Consider the following 20,434-nt stretch of genomic DNA (forward strand, 5'->3'; position numbering starts at 1 on the left):
AATTTTTAAATCAGGTATGAATTTAAAAATTTGTACATAATTTATAACAAAAAGATCAGCATATTTCACAAAGCCTCATTTCAAAACGAACCAATAATTCATAAATCCCATCTCAAGACACATCCCAAGTAACATTTATAACCCAACTAGCCACCACGTAGTTTTATTAAGGTTTTATGGTAGCATCTTGATTGCTGTTGTATTTGGGCATTCACCACAACCAAAAAGCAACAGCTAATTAAAAGGTTCTAACAAGGTTTTATGCCTCGGACATAAAACCTGGTGGAAATTAAAGCCAACTGGCTTTCGATAAGGTTTTATGAAAGTTTTAGATAAAGGCTTGAAAACCAGATGGCAATGCCATGCCAAACGGTTTTATCGCATGCCTAATTAAAACCAAGGGTGTTATAGCTGTCAAGTGCCATTAGGCATGCAGAAAGCTCGCTTAAAACCAAAAGCTCATAAAAGAGCATTCAACGCAGCCAAATAGCAATTTTTAAATATGGCGCTAAACGCGTGGTCTGGTTGAATATGATTGACTGCCATCTTGGCAGAAAAAATGAAAAACGCATAAATATGATTTAATTTCGATCAAAACACACAATTGTGATAAATTTCAAAAAAAAAATCAAACATTTTTTGCGAAAAAAATGCGAATAACAAAATGAAAACTGTGATTGCAGAAGAAATATTTTTGATGAAGCGAGTTGATTTTTTTGGCTCTATCTCTCCCACGTTTATCGATAAAGTTCCAACCGCAGCTAAATTAGAGTCAACAATTGCGAGGAATAATCTAATCTAACACAAACGCAGCCAGTCCGATGAAAGCATGCTGGAAAGTCCTGTGATTAGATTACGCCACAAGCACTTTTCTTGTCATTATTAATAATTGCAGTACATCCGAGAACACCCGAAAATGTAGGGTAGCGTAGTCATCAATGAGACACTTTTGGTTTTCAACTTTCAATGATTTTTGTATTTTTATCATCTGCATTTTTTAATGAGCTTTTTGTTACATTTTCTTTCAATTAAAGTGTTCTAGCATTGATCAAAATATGAGATCGATCTGATGTCTACAGCCAGAGGTATTCAACTGTCTCATTGTAGACGCACTTGGCAGGAACAATGAGACAGGTGGGGAACAATGAGACACTCTATAAAAATCAAAACTTTTCGAGCTAAACATCATGTTTTTGTGTTGTATCATTGCAGGTGACTTGGCTTGAACATTTTAAAGCAATTTTGCCTACTTTAAACTTTAATTAACAAAAGTTATACTAAAAAGTATCTAAATTTTGTAAAATCCATATATTCATACCAAATAACTTTATATTTTTGGTTAAATGAAGTTTAAACTCAATAAATATGCCAAAAATCACTTTAAATTCATGTTTTGAAAGATTTCCAAAGATTTTGAAAAGTTTAATGGAGAAAAATCAAAGTGTCTTATTGTTACCCATGGACTGAAAAGAGTGGGGAACAATGAGACAGCCCTGGATTCTGGGTATATTCTTAATTTTGGTCAACACTGATGAAAGGACATTGTAGCCCAACTCATTCCCTATGAATAGTCGAAAGAAATCTGAAGAAAAATTAGTTTTTGTGTTATTGGCAGCCTATGAGCGAAAATGTAATTTTTGTCCATAATTTACTTTTACACTCCAGAATCAAACATTTATGAATAACTTTGCAAGGGAGCGTCCATAACCAAAGCCACTATTATGGCAGACGTGTATCAAGTAGACACACCTTTCCCCCAAATATGAGCCTGATTGATTGAAACTACGACTTGTGAGAGCCATTTTATCATTGTTCCCCGTGTCTCATTGATGACTACTCTACCCTATGGCAAAAATTAAAGCGGCCTGCCCTACTACATTGTGTTTACCGCATAGAGGATTCTGAGAACGGATCACATTTCACAGAATCTACAGGGGAGGAAGGATGCGTGGACATACCGTACCAAACGCTCCTGTTTACAGTTTCATATGTGTTTTGTATAATGTGTTAAGTGTAAAATATAGTGTGGTTATATAATCAATTGAATATAATAATGCAATATAATGATCATTTAATAAAATCCCTTCACCTATATAATAACCATTCACCCAAGCACACAAACAGCGACACAAAAGAAATGAAAATGAGCATGCAAAAACAAGACAGCGCGTCCCCGTGGTCAGCGCACTAATCGAGTCAACAATTGCGAGGAATAAGCTTTGAAATTATTTTAATTACCTCCAATATCTATCATATCTAGAATAAATTTTCAAAACAACCTATTAGTAATGGGTTTCCTATGCAGTTAAGACTTTTTAAAAATTTAGTCTAGGTACCATCATCGCATTTTTTAACAACTATCTCCATTATTTCATTTAGCAAGACGAAGGCTTATTTTTTGCCAGTATAAAATCTGTTTGTCATAAGACGCATGAAGATGTATGAAATGTCATTTTCCCTAACTCCTATCGAGGTTTTAACAAAGGTTTTTATCAAGGTTTTAATGAGGTTGTTAGGATTCAGTTGTAAAGCCTTGAACTCCTATGTGGGTTTAATAAATAGACCGTAACAACCTTTTGCGGAGGTCCTTTTGGGTTTTAAGTGGGGTTTGTCGATGTTCTGGGGAGTTTGTTACAACTATGTGGTTTTGGCTGATAGGTTTTATAGCGGTTGTGACAGCTTTGATAAACCCTAAAATGTTACTTGGGCATATAGTCATGTATACAGAAAATTAAATAAAAGTGCTTCGTGACTCAAAATTGGAGTGGTTCTTTGGTCCAAATAATAAGACCCGTATTTTTAATGTTTGGCCATTTGGGTGACCTGTGTTAGGGTGGTCCGAGTTCCGCAAAGACCACATTTTTCAAGATATCATAACTTCGCTCCATTTCAACCGATTTGAGCTGTCTTGAAAGATGATTAGTTGTGCTTTCAAGGAAAAATAGTTTATATAATAGTTCAAATGCCGTTTTGACCATGTCTGGATCAATGGGCCAAATTTCTGAAAATATTTTTAATGGATTCCTCGAGCAATTTCACGTAATATACTCAAAAATTGGTTGAAAGGATTCCGAGATATAATTTTTAGAATTAAAATCTGGTTTTTTCGACGCACCACCAACGTGCAAAAACGGGAATTGACAAAAACGGGAAAAATCAAATTTTATTTCTCTAAAACCTATACTTTTATTTCATCGTTATGCCCCCCAAGGTGTTTCTTCCCTCTGATTTTTGATATAGTTTGAAAGAAAAAGAAAACAAAAACTTCAATTAAAATTTACCTTAGTAAGATAAAACCAAAAAAAAATCAACAAAATCCATGCGGATTCACATTGCTAACAACTGTGCTTCATCACACTACAATCTTGTTGAACATCATCATAATCACTTTCGGTCTTCACAAACCACCAATCGCGCACGCGGAAGTACTAAAAGAGTGACACACTCACACGACAGAAAAAAGGGGGAAAGTGAATTCAATAAACACCCCCTATCTCTGTTGTGTCCGGGGGGTGGAAAACCGGAGGCGTCATCACCCCTGCAAGCAGCCTGGGGTGGCTTACATGTGAGCACCCTTTTTCTTCCACCCCATTTGGAGACTGTTGAGGAACTCCGTCGTCGTGATACGGTACGGCGCAGTTACTGTGGAGGTCGATGGAAGGGAAGGGAAGGAAAGAAGGACGAAGCTATCGACCGTGGAGGGGGTGGGGGTGGACATCCATTTGGCAGTTCATGTCCTTTCCATCAATTGTTTTGCCTTGGCGACTTGACCTGGCAGGGGGGAAACTGAGTCTACGACGAAGTACTGAGGAAATTTACCGTGCTGGGGAATGGATTGCAACTAATTGGTAAAACAAACAGTATGATGTTTAGAAATTAAAACATTCGATGTCTACCAGATCGTAAACACGAATAAGATTTTAAAAACAAAATAACATTTTTTAAGGAACTTTTTTGTAATTTAAACCGAACTAACTCCGTCAAACGGCTACCCAAAGACGATGACCGTCTCAGGACATCGGTCAGCCAGAGTGGACACAACGGAAAAGGTTCACAGGCGCCTACAGAGACGTCTACAGCACCGCACAACTTCCTTCGATACAAGGACCTCCAGAAGCTAGTTGACACTCCGCGGCTGCATGTAGTCACAGGGGACATGAAGGACGACGACATCATCATCATCGCTTCGTAAGTGCGAACGAAACGAGGACATCGCACTTGCTGGAAAAACTTTTTTTTACTGACACTGTATCGTACAATTTTCATGGGAAATTTCCTTTCCACTTGCCAAGCTCTGCCAAGTGAGGACCTAATTGGAACCCCAGTTCAACACACCTTGCTCTCGAGTTGAGTACGAAGGTTGATGTTTTCAAGCTTGAATGCCTCTCGCTAAAGTTCACAGGTATTCACAGAGACTCTGAACCGCAATGCGAGCCGGTACCGTTGCTTTTCGATCGCTGGAAACAAAACAAAAATTCCCAATCATTCACACTTTGCCCAGATTCCCATCAACCTGACCGACCGGCGGTGGTGGCCGCCAGTTCATCATCCAGATTGGAGCGCGCTCATCCTCAATCCCATCAAGCGAATCAAGAGAGTGAATGAATGGGGTGGTGCGTTCGTTTTGGCGACCCTGGTCAGAACATAAAACTGATTCCGTTGGGTTCTTTCATCGAATTATGACAAATTCAGACGTTGAATATCGTTAAATCTTCATATTCTGTCAAAAGTTATTGTATGAGTTCAAACCTAGGTTGCCCAAACGAACGCACCACCCGATTGAAGCTGCGCGTCCAAAAGATCATCAAAACGCTTACGTTGGTGGATGTGGCTATGATGATGCACACAATCACATCTCAATTGATCAAAACGGTCGTGGCATTGATCGCGATGTTCTGCTGCTTGGTGTGAGATGACTTGATGACTAAGCCGTTTTGGAGGTCGGAATAAAACTAAACCGAACGTGAAACTTAACATTGAGAATGGGTATTGACGGGTACATTACCTTAAATTTTGTAATTTTAAAGCTCGGAATAAACAAATTTAAAATTAGTCTTATAAATCACAGAAAAAACCATAAGCTTGTCTTAAAATTAATTCATAAAAATGACAACGCTTTTTTTTTACTACAGCCCAGACTCGATTATCCGAAGCCTCGATTATCCGAAAATTCGATTATCCGAAGTTCGATTATCCGAAGGTTTGTACAGGATTTCGGATAATCGAATCACAATTTTTCGTTTTTTTTTTATTTTCTTACTTTTAACATCAAATTAGAGTTCCTTGACCCCATTTTAGTCAAATTTGAATGGTTGATTGCCTATAAAAATAAAAAAAATGATTTTTTTTCAATATTTCATCACCATCATTTTGGAAGCCATCTTGGATTTAACATTTTTAGATTACTTAGACTAGTTTAAGGATCATACATGAGCTGAACAATCGAAAATAAGACAACGAAAAAAAAAATATAATTGTTATTGGATTGTCCGAAGCGAAAATTTGCAAAGGCCTTCGTATAATCGAGTCTAGACTGTATTAAAAAAATGCATTCCATCTTTTAATAAGCAATCAACAACTCAAATTTGACCAAAACGGGGTCGCAGAACTCGAATTTGATGTTAAAACATGAAAATGAAAAATACGAAAAAAAAAAATTTCTTCGTGATTCGATTATCCTAAGTCCCATACAAGCCTTCGGATAATCGAGGCTTCGGATAATTGAGTCTGGACTTCAGTTGATAGCCATTTTGCCGCCATCTTGAATTTTTTTTCGATCACCTCAGAGTAGTTTTGGGGTCAAAAACAAGACAACAACAAAGAAAATCGTGACTCGATTATCCAAAGTGAAATTTTGTTATCCTCCACGGTTTTTTTTTAAATTCAGCAAAATTATGGCATTTTCTGACAACGAAAACAATTTCACTTTTTTGAACATTTTTCGTGATTTAACGTGATTGCCTAAGGAATATTTCCGATTCCAGTGGAATTTCAAGAGCAAAGAGGATTTCCCTCATTCATTTAATAATTCAACACAATTTAGCGTAACGGACAATGCATCAGCATGTGTAACACGTGAAACGACAGAGTGGTTAACTTCACATCATAATCGACAAGGGGATGTAGCTCAGATGGTAGAGCGCTCGCTTAGCATGTGAGAGGTACGGGGATCGATGCCCCGCATCTCCAAGATACTTTTTTACTGCCATCGCAGTACTTTTTAACAACTTTTAGTTCCCATTCCCGGGCGAAAATTTTGCACAGGCTCAATTGCAAGCGGCTCAATGGTCTAGGGGTATGATTCTCGCTTTGGGTGCGAGAGGTCCCGGGTTCAAATCCCGGTTGAGCCCGAAGTTTCTTTTTAGAACACGCGTCTTGGTCGAACCTTTTCGTGGAATTTCAACTTGAGACATTTTGTGGCATTGTTAATCAATTTTATAGTAATATTATTATGAAATGTTCACTACAAGTAGTGCAAAATTTGTTTATCTATTCAAAAGAATCAGCAAGATGCACAAACATTTTTCAATACATTATATATCACTAAAAGCAATTCAATTGAGTTGAACATCTTATTTGCTCACATTACATCGTACAGAATATACTCAATTTAATACTCTTCAAATGGAGGAAACTGAAACGATACACTTCACTTTATTCAACATACGAAAGCCCCTCTTCTTTTTCTTAAACGACAACTTGACGTCAACTTAAAGTTGACCCCGTTTAGTAAAGCAGATTTATTTTCATGTACTTTTACCACCTCCCCTTTCATGTGGCTCAATGGTCTAGGGGTATGATTCTCGCTTTGGGTGCGAGAGGTCCCGGGTTCAAATCCCGGTTGAGCCCGTATTCTTTTTGACAATTTCTGATATTTTATTCGAGTTTTCAGATAATATTTAATATATCAATGAAAACATTATTTGTAATTTAAAGTGTGCTTTTTTCATTAAATTTTCAAAATTCATTTGAATTGATATTCACAACATTCATTCATGTAGACAAAAAAAAACAGACGAATTTTAATGCTTTTAAATCAGGGTTTCAAATAATTGGAACATTTTTGAATACAAGAGTTCAAAAAGCAAAACTCATCGTTCCAGTATAAAAATCGAACACTTTCAATCAATCCCTGTTAGTAATTGATAGGATTTATGTCACGACGCAGTGGAAAGACTAACAAAGTCAACAAATGGGCTTGAAACTATTATCTCACCCCCTCAATAACTTCCCGTGAACCATAATAATAAATTGAAAGTAAAAACGTAAACCACCCGGAACGCTCCAGCACACACATACACACACAACCAAACACTCAATAAGCGTTAAAGCTGTGTACGAAAATGAAGCTTCAAGTTAAACCCATATTGGTATTATTTATTCATGAATGGTGCCCGATGCGGTGCGATGTCAGTTGGAGTTGGAAGAAGAGAGGGAGAAACAGAGAAACAAACACACAAACCTACCGGTCTCTCTTGGGCGTGAACGAGTTCGAGCTAAGCAGAGAGTGTCGGGAGGCAGCGTTCAGGTGGGATATTTGCCGCCGCTCTTTCAACATGGGGATGTAGCTCAGATGGTAGAGCGCTCGCTTAGCATGTGAGAGGTACGGGGATCGATGCCCCGCATCTCCAAGAAACTTTTTGTTTATGTGTGGACAAACTTTTTTTGTCATGCTGGAGTTTTGTAAACATTGTGGTAATAGCAACCAAATTTTTTATGCATGTAGAACATTACCTGCATGCGTCGAATTCTTCAAAACTGGTCGTTCAAGAATTTTGCAAACCTGAAGAACACTTTTACACCATCACCAACAATTTTAACTTAACACTTGAAAACACTAGCATTTTAAATAACTGAAAATTGACTAAAATGATTCAATAAACTTACCTTTTACACCAAAACATGTACAAACGTGGACTCTCGTGACGATTGAATTAGCAGTGTTGTTGACACTCACACTGAAGGTGTTTGAAACAATCCGTTTACGGTGGTGGTAGTGCTACGTGGTGCTGTCAGCAGAATAATATTTTCAAGGTCAGGCGAATTCATGTGGGACCTCAATATTTCTGTATGAAAGGTAAGCGAAAATTCAGTATTAATTATCAAAATATAGTAATTGGACCAATATGGGTTTGTGAACAAACAGTATATGTTTAATGTGCATGTTTAATGTGGTTCACGGATTTATTAAAAACACATTGTTATACGTTTCTTTCATAAATCATTTGAGATCCGGCCTCCAAAAAGTGCGTAAATAACACTTAAATGCTTATAACTTTTGATAGGGTTGTCAAATCTTCAATGTCTTTGGACGCGTTGGAAAGGTCTTTTAAATACCTTTCTGAAAATGTATAGCATGGCGGGTTTTCTTACAAAAATCACCCTTTTTACAATCTTCCGGACTTTTGTTAAAATCGTTTTTAAGCATAACTTTTGAAGTTCTTTACTAGGCATAGTGATTTTTCACGCTCGAAAATTGCAAATTTCCCGGGGACCTCAATTTCAAATTTGACGCAAATTTCGCGAAACGATGAAAAAAAATAAATCTTAAAATCTTAGGTTTAAATCACAGAAACAACTTATTATGCTTCATTATATATTATTCGTCAATAAAATAATAAAAAATCTTTAATAAATTTGAACGTGACACAAAAAAATCTTCAAATTTAAAAAAAATCCACCTAGTTTATGGACGGGCTCTACATATACTTTGAAATAAAATGTAGGGCATGCATATTCTCATTTATTGAACTGCTTTTTCAAATATTCGACTGATAAATTGTTTTATTTTGCAGATTTGCTTTATTGCATTTCATATTAAAGCAAGATTTAACAATCTTGTCCAGCAAAAAGATAGTGAAATAATTAGAATTTTTTGCGACATTTAGCTCATTAACATTTTTGCAAAGGTTTTTATCTCTTTTTACAAAATTTAAATCAAAAGGCAAAAATAAAATAATTAACGAAATCGACATTTTAATTCAAAACAAAAACTAAACAAAAATTAGTAATTTATCTTTCACGGGAATCATCCACCCAAATAATCAAATATCATTAAAATTAAACAGGACTCAGAAAAATCTGTAATATTTTTAAAAGTTGATTTTAAAGCTTTCATTTTCTTTTGAATTAAAAAAAGATGATTCTTTTAATTTCTTTTGAAACTATACCTTTCAAATAAAATAGCAGAAAAAAATATAACAGCGAATCAAAATATTACTAAACTTAGTTTCTAAAACAACTGAAAAATCTAAACAATTCTTCAAATGATTCATATCAAGCTTTACAATTGAAAACTAATAAAATTTAACTAACTAATAAAAATATTTATTATGTTGTTATTTTGAAAAAAAAAAAAAATGATTTGAGAAAATTGATAATATTTACGAATTTCACGCCGTCCACGAAATCGCCAAAAATCACCAACACTATGTAAGTCATCAAACAAGGGTATTCATTCGCTTAATTCTACAGTAGTTCATAAGATTATGTTTATTCCTATTTGAGTTTGATAAATCATTTTGAGAAAAATCGTTACAGTTTCACACAAGCATAACATTTCACGGGATTTCGCGGACAAAGCCAAATTTCACGGATTTTACGCTTTCTGCGAAATCGTGAAATTTCACTAACCCTATACTGCATAATTTTTAAAAGCGACTTATGGGACACCAAGACGGATCAAATGAGGCCAAAACGGACAAAATCGGTTCAGCCAATGTCAAGATAATCGAGTGATAATTTTTGATCAACATCCCACCACACACACAGACATTTGCTCAGAATTTGATTCTGAGTCGATAGGTATACATGAAGATGGGTGTAGGAGGTCTAATTGCAAAGTTCATTTTTCGAGTGATTTTATAGCCTTTCCTCAGTAACGTGAGGACGGCAAAAATTTAATGACCGAAAGTTCAGAGAATTGCTCAATTGTGACAAATAACGATCATTTTTGCGGAAAGCATTACAACCCGAGAAAAAATAAATTTAAATATTTATTATTTCTGCTCATTAAGATACTTGGTACGAAATAAATATTATATTTTTACTAAATTAAATATTATATCAAGAATACCAGGATTTTCTTTAAACCTATACCATAACTGACAGCTCGCACCACTTAGGTTAAAATAACCTAATAAATGAAATGTAAATCTTACAGTGTTCAATTATTAATGGGAAATTCGTTTGCGTGCATCAGATTGGATATTCGAAGCTTCATGATTCTTCATGTTTGTTCGAAAAATGCCGGAACCAAGCCAACTTGTCCGGAACGGAGATATAGTAGTTCTACGTGCAAAAAGCTTGGTGCCGGCAGAATGCTCCAACACGCAAAACCGTCCACAAACAGTCGAGATTAGCCTGACCGCGGAAGTGTGCGCGCACACGAAGGCAGTCGAGAACATCTACCAACAACTACCGAGTTCATAGCAGAGCAGTCAGTAGCAGCAGGTCGGCAAAAATGCTAACTGTACTTAATGTTTTCGATGTAATAACTCTTGATGCTCGCGGTTTTCCACTACCTACTCCTCCTCCTCCTCCCCTACAGCACACTCTCTTTTGACTGTTCTGCACCTGAATCTGCTTCCTCATCGCATCTTCATCAACCACACTCTTTTTTATGCTCTCTGCTTACGACTGGTCTCTCTCTGTCTCTCTTAAGGTGGTTCATATTCTTATGATGAATATAGCATCTGTACGTGATGTTCCACAACTCGTCGTCGACGACCACTGCCTGGGTCAGGTCTCCACCATCGTGGACTGCTGCTGCTGCTGCTGCTGTGGAGGCTTCTCGGGCTAAGACACCAAATGTAACCCAAATGAAACATTACACGAACATCCTCGTCGTCAGTCGGTGGTTGCTACGCTACCGTGGACAGCATCTGGTGTTCTTCTACTCCCCCCTTGAACCATCACCATGCACCGGCTGCTGCCACTGTTTCTTGTGTCCTCTTTGGATGCCGGCAAGTACCGGATTGTCCTCTCTCTCTTCTCGTCGTCGTCGTCGTCTTCTAGCACTCTACCAGCTAGGAGTTTACGGGGTGATGCTCCGGTTGATAGCGATAATGATGTCTTGTGCGCTTTTCGGTCTTTTGTTCTTAACCTCATTTCAGGCTCGGGACTTCTGGAGAAGAGATTCTTCCGCTGACACGTGCTTGACTGTGCGTGCTCACGGGTAATCCAAGCTGGTCAATTTACACTCTGGCTAGCTTCTCCCGATGTAGGCCACGCAGCATATCTTCCTGGAGCGATTAAACCAGGTTCATTTGACTGCGCTGCGCTGCGGTGTGGACGAGGGACCATGATGATAATTGATTTCCGAAAAGCTAAACCGAGATCAGCGGGCTGTTTGAAGAGGAGATGATACGGGTGTCCCGTGGGGTCGGGAGGGAGATCAGGGCATCGATGATGGTGTTGCTAATTGGTAAGTAAAACAACGATGACCACCACCAGGGTGCCGCAATGCCGTGGATTCGGGATGCTACTGTGGAACCGTTGAACCGTCCGAAATGTTTGTTTAGGGTGTGGTGAAGTTATGAGTTGGTTTTAATTGTAGAACAGCACAGATAAGACCTCACACAGACCGGGCATACGAGAGTTTCGGATTTATAGATAACTCAAAACAAACGTTTTTGGACCCGTTTTGATTTCTATGCAAACCTCTTACATTTGAAAGCGTTTTTAACTAGGCAAAACGTTTGATTTTTTTAGGGGTAATTCGTGTGAAACGTTTGTTTTTAAATTTAACAAGCAACTTTCAGTTTACAGAAAACTGTTACTTTTTCTAAAGAATAATTAAGTAAATTTCTGAAAAGGTCAGGGAAAAACTGACCCCAAAGAAAATCACTTTAAAAACATTGGCAGAGTTATGTAAAACAAGTGAAACTTCCAAAAACAAAAATTATTTTGAGTTTTTTAAAAGGCCCTTTAAGCTATGGAAATCATTATGTTTATGGGATCTTTTCAAACAAAACTTTAGATATCTCCGGTTGGTTCGCAATACGATACCAATTTATTTTTTCGCTGATGTAGTTAAAGGACGTGCAGAAGAACAATTTGAAAAACGGCTTTGTCTGTAATTGGTACTTAAGACCTATTGCAAACTAATCCGATGCACAGTGGGCGAAATGGAACCCAAAATCGGACTTAATTGAACGCGGCTGGTTTCCTGGTATGAAAAATAGTGTTTCTTATGTAAAAAAATCCGGGAAATCGATTGGTGATGGTTTCATCCACCGCACGAGACGGCAAAGGGTCCATTTTGCCCCAATTCCACATATTTTACATTTTTTCTTGAAAAAATATTCTGTATTCAAAGCGGAGACTTTATGCGGCCATTCATAATGCACTTAACTTATGTGAAAATGTCCCAGGAATCCAGTAAAAATAACCACTTGCACCGCAAAAATCATCTAGGGTCAATTTAACCCCAATTCCGCTATAAAAGAATTTTTGGCCGTTTTCAAATGTTAGGTAAGATTGTAAAAATCTGAAAATATTTTCATCGTAAAGATCAGACAATTTTACATAAGAATGACGATTTGCACTTGATTGTTTGACACATTTAAGTTGATAGAAAAAAGGTTGGTAGCTTTAAGAAACCATTTTGCATCATTAGTTTGTTCATATTTTCCATACAAATTTGGGCAGCTGTCCATACAAAAAGAATGTATGAAAATTAAAAAAGTTGTAGTTATGGATAAGGACTACACTAAAAAAATGATGCGCGGTAAATTTTTTTTTTTTGATTTTTAATTTAACTTTTTGTCACTGAAAATTGATTTGCAAAAAAAAACACAATTTTTATTATTAATTTTTATTTTTGATATGTTTTAGGGGACATCAAATGCCACCTATTCAGAAATTTCTAGATAGTGCAAAAAAAAGTTATACATTTTTGAATCAGTACTAATTTACTAACATTTTAAAATGGCGTGAAATTTCGCTGAAGAACTTTTTGATTGCAAATTCAATTTTACATCGAAAAACTAACTTAATCCACCTATGTGGTTGAAGCCTTCCTCACTCATTACCATCAATGGCACATCTATTTCATCTATTTTTTAGATCTGGATTAAAAAAGAACATAAATATAACTTAAGTGGCCATATCTCGAGACAGGGTTGCCAGATCTTCTATGTTTTGAACTCGATGGAAAGGTCTTTTGATAACCTAACCAACAATGGGTCGGATGGTGGATCCGGACATAGTTTACATACATTAAAGTGAGATCCGGCTTCCAAAAAGTACATAAATATCACTTAAGTGGCCATATCTCGAGACAGGGTTGCCAGATCTTCAATGTTTTGGACTCGTTGGAAAGGTCTTTTGATAACCTAACCAACAATGGGTCGGATGGTGGATCCGGACATAGTTTACATACATTTAAGTGAGATCCGGCTTCAAAAAAGTACATCAATATCACTTAAGGGGCCATATCTCGAGACAGGGTTGCCAGATCTTCTATGTTTTGGACTCGTTGGAAAGGTCTTTTGATAACCTAACCAACGATGGGTCGGATGGTGGATCCGGACATAGTTTACATACATTGAAGTGAGATCCGGCTTCAAAAAAGTACATAAATATCACTTATGTGGCCATATCTCGAGACAGGGTTGCCAGATCTTCAATGTTTTGGACTCGTTGGAAAGGTCTTTTGATAACCCAACCAACGAAGGGTCGGATATTGAATCCAGACATAGTTTACATACATTTTAGTGAGATCCGGATATATATGAAAACACATTTCTATACATAACTTTTGAACTACTTATTGAAACTTCAATCTGTATAAAACTCGATCTATGGGACCCTAAACCAAGTCGAATGCAACAAGTTCGGGTCAAATCGGTTCAGCCAGTGCCGAGAAACATGAGCTAGTTTGTTGGTCACATACATACATACACACACATACACACACACATACACACAGACATTTGTTCAGTTTTCGATTCTGAGTCGATATGAATACATGAAGGTGGGTCTACGATGTTTTTATACAAAGTTCATTTTTAGAGCAGGATTATAGCCTTACCTCAGTGAGGAAGGCAAAATGAAGTTAAAAATTTTTTGCAACCAACATTTCGATTTTTTGACAAAACCAGTCAAAAATTTATAACTTGGTCAAAGATTTTTTTGCACATTCTGGAAATTTCTTTAAAGTTGACTCAATTTGTTTAAACGTGTATCATTTTTTTTAAGCGTAGTCCTTATCCATACCTACAACTTTGCCGAAGACACCAAATCGATCAAAAAGTTCCTTGAAGAGATACAGATTTTTGAATTTTCATGCATCATTTTTTAATGGACATCTGTCAAATGTGTATGAAAAATTATATTGCCAAACTAATGATGCAAAATGGCTTCTTTGGGCATACCGAAGGCACCAAAAAAGGTTCAACCGGATTAAAAAAATCAAAAAGACCGATTTCGTAGCGAAATACTCTACTTTGACCAAATACATTTTGTTGTGGCATTTGTGGCTGTACACTTTTGCGAGGATGTGAAAATACCTGAAAGTGAAAAAGAGAGTGTCTTTTTTAAGTATTACTGCAAGCTAAAATATAGGCTAATTGAACTAAAAAGTTCATAAAACCAACAAAACTTGAGCAAGTAAAAATATTTTATAGGTATGCATTATTTTAGATGCCTCAATTAATATTGCGGTCATCATTCCAAAAAAAAATGCTTTTATAAATTATTATCAAAATCGAGAGTTTTGCCCGTGGTGATGCATACATATAAAATATTTAAAAAAACGCTAAAAAGGTGTTAATCTATGGCTGCAAATTCTGCAAAAACCAAACGATCGATATCCCATTCCAATCGGAAATGGCTTTGACGATGATTGGGTTATGAACAATAAAACGCGTTTTCCTCAAATCACTTCATTTGGCATTAAAGTCAGATTTTCGATAATGGACAGTATTTCAGTCATGTATAACAAAAATTACCAGTCGAATGTTAGATTACCTCGGACAGTCTTATTTATTCGGATATTTTATTGACTGATTCTTATTTTTTTTTTTTGCGGAATTTTTTTTCACAAATTTTCACTATCACGCAGGTTATCAAAATGCTAGAAAGTTAGATAAACAAAAAACATCTTTATGTCCATGTATCAAACAATAAATGCACCAACCTCCACGATTTCCTGAAGTTAATTCAATTACTAGTCGATGGTGCATACAAATGGGATTGCGCGCAACATAATTCATTTTCCACTCTAGAACGCAACAACAAAAAACTACAAACACAAAAAACACCTGCTAGTGCTAGGTTGAAGATAGAACCAGGGAAAACACGCTCAGAAGCATCGATTTCCCGAGTCCAGGCCCTCCCCAAAAAACACACACAAAGCAACATAATAAAGATTTATGAAGCTAAGCGCAGGGACAACGAGGCTCCGATATAGAGTAGTCCTTCTTCGCTCCAAACGGTTCCAACTCTGGGGAGAATTTGGCCAACCTAGGATATCTTTCGGTAAGTTGAATTTATACAAATTTTATATGACATTTCCATGTTTTATGATTTTTTCGTATAAACATGTTAACATCTTTTAATAGTTTAATAAATTAATATAACAAACAAATATAACAAACAATAAAAACCATACACCCTTTAAAAATATCGACAAAATTTAAGACAGTCAGGCAAAAACAACCTTGCATCGGAAAGGACTCCCACCCGCGTTTAGTCGGCGTCCATCCGAATCCAAACAAAGGCCATTACGGGGTGCGGAGGTTTTCCACTCGCTTTTCTGTTCTTTGTTGGCACGAAGGAAAAACTGCGGGGAAAAGTCAGCGCAAAAAAAAGAAGATAGCAGTACGATATGAAAAATTATGTTATTTGTTTTTGCTTCACTCTGGTCGAGGACGCCGTGGAACGTCCCCAGGGGGACCTGCCGTTGCTCGTTGCACCAGGTTGGTCCAAGAGTCCGGAGCTCGGCGTGGACTTTGTTTCTATCGCGCGAGCTGGACCGACGGTCCAGGAAATCTCTGTTGGTCACTTTGGTGAGCGGAATGGAGAGGTGATTTACGGGAAAACTACCAATTTTCAGTAGTTTCTTCGAAAAGTTTTTACCAATTAAAATACATTATTTTGAAAAAAATAATATTTTTTTTAAAGAGCATGTCCTTAAAGACAAGAAAGACTGAGCACCCCACCATCATCTGAGGAGCGAATCACAATTCTCGAAGGAAGAAATACCAAACGGGGAGCAAATCTGCCTCCTCGGCTGACATGATGAAAGGTAATATTTCAGAGGTTGATTTCAAAGGAAAGCCGGGTGAAAGCGAACAGAGATTCGAGAAAAGAGTGGAAATAAAACAAAAGTTACTTTTTCTACTGGAAGCGCAAATAGCGCGGCTTTCTTCAAGGAACAATTTAATTCCATGATGAGTTCTGCTGAGTTTCAAAAATTACGGCGAAACTGGCTGTTCGTGTTTGGCTGAAAAGAGCGTTTTATTAGGATCAACTTTGACGATTTTTTGTTTGAGTGGGACTCAAGGGTTTGTTGAACTCAATTTGAATCTAAGACATATTTGTTGAAATAATGAATTAGATTATTCCTGCATAAGCCCGTTGTAAATCTATTTTTTGAGTTCGTTTTCTGAAGAACGCAAGAACAATTTGTAGCAGAGCCAAGTTTCGACCTTATAACGAAAAATTAATTTCAAAATTGCATGATGTTCTTCATATTATAATGGCTATTGCGTTCTCTTGAAAACTTTTAAAAGTTTATGTACTCCTAACCTTCAGAAATCCTTGAAAAATGTTTTGAACTGTAACAATTGGGTACTAAAGCCCTATGTCAATTTGTATGTACAACGGTAAAAAACACGATTAAAAACCATTTCTGATCACTTTTTTTCATTTTAATGCAAAAATTTTTTTTTGACAAGACAACATTTTTTCGATGGATCAACTATGATCCCCTTGGAACGAGCTGTCAAGTAGGAGCATTTCTGTCAAGAAGAACCGCGACGTTATTTTTTCAAAATTGATTTAAAAATCCATTTAAAGCTCTTTATGGTCGTTCAAAGGGTCATTGTACTCAGAAAAATAAGCGTTATCGCTGTAAACAATAATATCAGCAATCTAAGCTTCATTTTAGGACCCAATTCAAAATGAATTATCCTCGATTTTTGAAAGAACCACATAAAAAAGATCAGATCTCCGCACCATTTCAACCAAATTTAGTTGCGTCTTTCAATTATGGTACAACTAAAAAATATATGTATTTTCAAAAATATGTCCCCCCGATGTCCCGAAACCACCAAAGCATCAACGTTGTTAATCGATAAAATTATCGTCGATAATATTATCGTCTAACGATTACGATAGGGGAGAGTGGGGAGACTTGATCCCCGGGAACACTTGATCCCAAGCCTGTATCTCGTCAGCATGTGGGTAAAACAATTAGCTATGTTCTAGAAAGTTGTGCGAAATTAACTAAAACTCATAGTAGAAAACAAAGCAATCAAATTAAAAATGTTTAGATTGAGTTACACACATTTTTCTAAAAAGTGCTGCAAAAAACTTCCAAGAGATCTTTTTTCTTTGTTTTGATAATTTTAGAAAACACTCACAAATAATTCAAAAAAATATTTTTTATACATGAATTGTTTGATAAACATATCAACTCCAAAACCATTACGCATTAGAATTAAATTTACCGTCATACTATTTTTACAATCAATTGTTTAAAAATATGCGTTTAGGGAGACTTGATCCCTGCATTTTTAAAGTCACTGGATTCAGCCTCAAGATTAATTAATTGGGCTGGGTTTACTACATAGTTTCCTTTAGTATAGCTGTACATAACTTACTGCAGTTAGAACATTTTTCCAAAAGTTTTGTAAACAAAAATTTCCAGCTTTCGTAAACATGCCTAATTTTGGTCTAAAAAATAATATATTAGTTTTTAAATATTTTACATACTAAACATGTTATATTTTGAACACAAACGTACAGGTTTTATGTGAAATTGCTGTAACTTATAAAAAAATTGAAAGTTTGGATAAATAAGAAACATTTTGCTTAAGATTTCTTCAAAATGTTGAAAGGGGGATCAAGTTACCCCTAACATTTTTGAACTGCCGGTTTTAAATATTTTTTTAAAACGCTTGGCATGATTCGAAAAGTTTATCTGATGAAATACCCTTATTAGCCAAACATAGATGAATGTTTAAGCTTTCAATTCATGCAAAAAGTTTACAGTTTTGTGAGAAATTGACAGAGTTATGTGCGATACAAAAAAAGGGGATCAAGTCTCCCCACTCTCCCCTAATGATTATCTTTATTGTTATTTCGACGGTAACATTTCAAAAGGCATCATGTACATTTTGACACTTTCTGGGTTATTGTATATTCTGAAAGTACTTCTAATAAGCTACCTCTCTACCAAAAATGAGCAAAAGTTACTTCAGTAAAGTCCGTTTAATCATGATTTTAAATAAAGTATCATAAACAAAATCTCTGCCATCAGCAGTCCCTGTTTATATAGCCCTGTCAACCTGTCAAACAAAAGGCTACATAAACCTCGTGACGAAAAAAAAAGCAACATGAAAAAAGCGCCATGTACATTCGGCGAAGAAAAACGAATCATAACAAAGCGCCCCCCTCAGTGACAGCAGGGTGATATCGACGTTGGTGATTTCAAAAGAAGTTATGTTTGTTTTTCTCAAAAAAAATTACGGAAATAATGTTTTATTGAATATGGATGATCAAGTATCAACAAAAGCAACGTTTTTCATCGTTTGTTATCATTAGAACATCTTATTTTGCTTTTATATAAAAATGGTAATTGAAAATGGATGCTCAACATTCAAAAGCGTTTTTCTCAAAACGCATGGTTTGTACATGATGCTTTTTGAAATATTGGCATCGATTTCATAATTCTATCTGCGATAATCCTATAGCCGATAATTTAGGATAACTCATTTTTAAAATCTTTCTATAATCGATTAATTCAACCATATCTTGTTGAATTTTCAATGCTTTCAAAATGATTTTTTTTTGAAAATTTAGTAAGTTTCAAAGTATAAATATGGACTCACAAAATACCGTATTTTTCGAAAATAATCAAAATTTTCAATATTTGTAACATGAGTATCAAATGAAACTAAAGACGAACATTTTCACAAAATACTGCTTTTTCCGAAAATACTCAAATTTTCATTATTTGCAATATTTCAAACGAATTGAAATTTCCTAGGATTTTTTCAATTCATTAGTGTTTTTTTGGAAAATACTAAAATTTTGACAAATTACCAGATTTTTTCGAAAATACTCAAATTATCAAAATATGCAATATGAGTTCCAAACGAAGCAAAGTTTTGTATGCTTTTTCACTTTATTAGAGTTTTGTTTTTTTTTTTGAAAATACTAACATTTTCACATAATACCGATTTTTTTGGAACATACTAAAATTTATTAAATTTTCAATATGGGTATCAAACGACGAAAAATTGTGTATGATATGAATGCAAACACAATTTGAATGCATGTATGCAGATTGCAAAATTTCGCTTCATTTGATACTCATATTGCATATTTTAAAAAATTAAGTATTTTCGAGAAAGTACGGTATTTCGTAAAAATTTTAGAAAAAAAGAAAACATAGAAAATTTAAAATTTATTGAAATTTGGAAAATTTTCAAAAAAAAAACTCTTATAAAGTAAAAAAACACCTGCGAAATTTCCCTTCGATTGATACCCATATGCATATTTTGAAAATTTGAATATTTTCGCAAAAATACTCTAATAAAGTGAAAAAGTATGTAAAAATCGCTTCGTTTGGTGCCCGTATTGCAAGTTATGAAAGTTTTAGTACTTTCAAAAAAATACGATATATTGTAAAAAAGAAAACCAAATTTCGCTTCATGTGTTGAAAATTTTGGCGATAAGATTATCGCCAATAGAATTATCGAAATAACGATAGATTATCGTTATCGGCCAACAATAACGAGCCTCGATAATTTTATCGTTCTCAAGCTTGCAAACCATCATTTTGAGTTTTTAGACGACATTTTTAAACAGATTTTTGAAATTCCAATCTATTTTTCTCCAAAAGCCGAAGTTATTATCATTGATTTATTAGTTTTGAAAAACATGATTTTTGCGAAAAATTTGGATTTTTTGTTATTTTCTGACCACCCTAACTCGGCGTAGGTCACCCTTATGGCGAAACAAATAAAATACGGGTCGAATTATTTCAGTCAAGGAACCACCATCCAGTCATTTTATACGATTTTTTTTCTTATTTTAAGACTTTAAATTATAATTTTGAGAAGTTATAGCCACAGAAACCATTTTTGTATGGGAGGCTGTCAAATTAGTATGGTGAGACCGCGTATCCCGAGCAGGGGTAAATAACACGGGAATACCAAATTTTGGTATTACCTACTTGGGCAAATAACAGGGACCAAAA

The 20,434-nt window shown here is 35.6% G+C and overlaps 4 non-coding genes across 4 annotated transcripts; all 4 read left to right on the forward strand.

Annotated features, from left to right (window-relative positions):
- Positions 1 to 6,116: 6,116 nt before the first annotated feature.
- Positions 6,117 to 6,189, forward strand: Trnaa-agc (transfer RNA alanine (anticodon AGC)). Its single transcript has one exon. It is a non-coding gene; the product is annotated as a tRNA-Ala (tRNA).
- Positions 6,190 to 6,278: 89 nt separating this feature from the next.
- Positions 6,279 to 6,350, forward strand: Trnap-ugg (transfer RNA proline (anticodon UGG)). The gene has a single exon. It is a non-coding gene; the product is annotated as a tRNA-Pro (tRNA).
- Positions 6,351 to 6,777: 427 nt separating this feature from the next.
- On the forward strand, positions 6,778 to 6,849 carry Trnap-ugg (transfer RNA proline (anticodon UGG)). The gene has a single exon. It is a non-coding gene; the product is annotated as a tRNA-Pro (tRNA).
- A 709-nt stretch (positions 6,850 to 7,558) lies between these two features.
- Positions 7,559 to 7,631, forward strand: Trnaa-agc (transfer RNA alanine (anticodon AGC)). The gene has a single exon. It is a non-coding gene; the product is annotated as a tRNA-Ala (tRNA).
- Positions 7,632 to 20,434: the final 12,803 nt, after the last annotated feature.

Source organism: Culex pipiens, chromosome 3 (genome assembly GCF_016801865.2).
Source record: "Culex pipiens pallens isolate TS chromosome 3, TS_CPP_V2, whole genome shotgun sequence".
Classification (NCBI taxonomy): Eukaryota; Metazoa; Arthropoda; class Insecta; order Diptera; family Culicidae; genus Culex; species Culex pipiens.